This window comes from Argentina silus, assembly GCF_951799395.1.
Source record: "Argentina silus genome assembly, chromosome: 16".
In the NCBI taxonomy this organism is placed as follows: domain Eukaryota; kingdom Metazoa; phylum Chordata; class Actinopteri; order Argentiniformes; family Argentinidae; genus Argentina; species Argentina silus.
The window spans coordinates 12,942,582-12,944,974 of NC_139670.1; positions in this window are offsets into that span (position 1 = coordinate 12,942,582).

A 2,393-nucleotide genomic window follows, 5' to 3' on the forward strand; every position below is an offset into this window, starting at 1 on the left:
TACCTCTCTCTCTCTCTCTCTCCCTCCCTCCCTCCCTCCCTCCTTCCCTCTCTCTTGTTTTCCTCCCCGCTCTGGCGTACAGTGATTTCTCATGGTCATGTTTCAAAGGCCGGGCGCTGGCCTGTCATTGGCTGATGGACAGACAACTCCCACCGCCCACAGGGTGAGGGGTGAGGTGGGGAGGGGGGGGGAGGGAGGGGTGAGAGGAGGATAAGGTTGTAAACAGGGGCTTGTTCAGGAAGGTGCAACTTAACAAAGCACTCAGATAGAAATGGGTGGGAGAGAGCAGACATGGTTCTCTGCCATGCCGGTCAGAGCGAGGAACTGCAGAGCTATTTCTGTTCCCCTCAGTCTGTTCTCCTCCTGGTCTGTTCCAGGAAATAGAGCCGTTTGGTTAGACAGGAATGTGGTTGTTTATGAGACTTCTCCTCAAGATGGGAAACATGTGAGAATCAATCAGACCAGAGAAGGACATGGTTAGATGGTTAGATGAGAGGAATGCTTCCTTCCTTTCTCTCTCACTCTCTCTTTCTCTCTCTCTCTCTCTCTCTCTCTCTCTAGCTCCTTCTCTCTCTTTCTCTCTCTCTCGCTCCTTCTCTTTCACTCTCTCTCTCTCTCTTTCTCTCCCCCTCTTTCTCTCTCTCCTATCTCTTTCACTCATGTGATATTCTCATTTCAGTTTCCATTCATTAATCACATTGCAGCTATCCAGCTTTTATGGAACAACACAGTCAGCTCTTTGAGGTCACATGGTTTTTCATCCAAGTTCTAACAGAGAGAGTCTGTCTGATATTAACTTAGTTCTGTAAAGTCATTCATTCATAAAATGTTGTTCCAGTCTCCACTGGTTTATCCCTCACTCACACACGCAGACACACACACACACTTCCTGGTTTAACATCGCTGGTTGTCAAGGTGACATAGAGAATGGGTGACCTGGGGCCTACTACCCCTTCAGAAGCCTGGTTCTTGCCAAAGTAACAAAGCCCACCCGCAGCTGCCCTCCTGCAGCAGAGAAAGCTGGGTTACAGCGGAAGATGGGAAATGGGGACGGGGTGTGTGCTTGTGTGTGTTTAATTCCGGATCCACCCCTAGCCCCTAGCCGCTACCCCCTAGCAACTCCTGCAGATCTGAAAGGATTGGATAGGTATGAGCCTATCAGAGGACAAGGTGGAGGGGTGGATCATTACCTCATTGCGTGTAACCTCTAGAGGCCGAGGTACAGGTAGGGGCCAGGGGTCGATTTGGAATTTAGCATGTGTCTCAGTTTGGGTTGGGTTTCTCTGTGGTCATTCTGACAACACTGCTGACCTCTGCTGGCCATTAAAGAGTATCACACAGTGCCCTGGCCACAGTGTAGGCAGAAACAGATGTTGGTTTGAGCAGCCACTAGATGGGGCCGGAAGTCAACCACTAGATAAAAAAATAATTAAAAAAAAACAGCACGGTCTGCCATGAAGCTAATCACATCGTATTATCTCTCTCCCTCTCTCCCACCCACTCCCATTCAGACTAACATGCTGACCTCTTCTGGCCATTTGAGAGTATTACACAGTTCCCTGGCCACAGTTGTTGGCAGGGGCAGATGCTGATTTGATGAGCACGGATGCCTACCGGCCACTAGATGGGGCCAGTAGTCCCTCCAGTCCCCACCTGCTTCTAATCTCATTCAGGCTATGTATCTCATTCTGCGACAGCTCTCTCTCCTTCATCTGCAGTCAACTGAGAACATGAGCTATAGAAAAGCAGCACGGTGTGTACACTCCCTACCAAACATCAGCCAAATCTCTACGTGGACTCACACTGAGAGAGGTCCCCAGACTGTGGAAAAGTGTGTCCAGTTTTAAAATGTTTTGCTGTTTATTTGTTGTTATTATTGCCATTTGTGAAATCTGGGTTTTAAAAAAAGATTGGCGACCCCATCAGCTTGTAGTACGGCCTCTGTACAGATCAGTGTGTCTTTGTTTCTTGGAGGATATTGTGTCTCTATTCTTGTGATTGTGGTTACCTCACTTTATTTATCTCTGTCTCTCTGGCTCCCCCACACTGTACACACACGTGTTGTTGGAGTGTGTGTGTGTGTGTGTGTGTGTGTGTGTGTGTGTGTGTGTGTGTGTGTGTGTGTGTGTGTGTGTGTGTGTGTGTGTGAGAGAGAGAAAGAGACTGGGGTTGAGAGGTAGAAAGTTGAAAAAGTTCCCACGAGAAAGCTCCTGTCATGGACTTCACTACAGGAAGCTGTGGTTGCCGTAGTTTCAGCTCGCATTTGTCTGTCGACATCTCAGACTGTGTGTGTTTGTGTCTGTCTCTCTGTCTGTCAGTGAGTCTGTCTGTCTGTCTGTGACACTGCAGTCAGGCGATATCACCCCACATCATGTCAGGTGACCCAGAAGGAA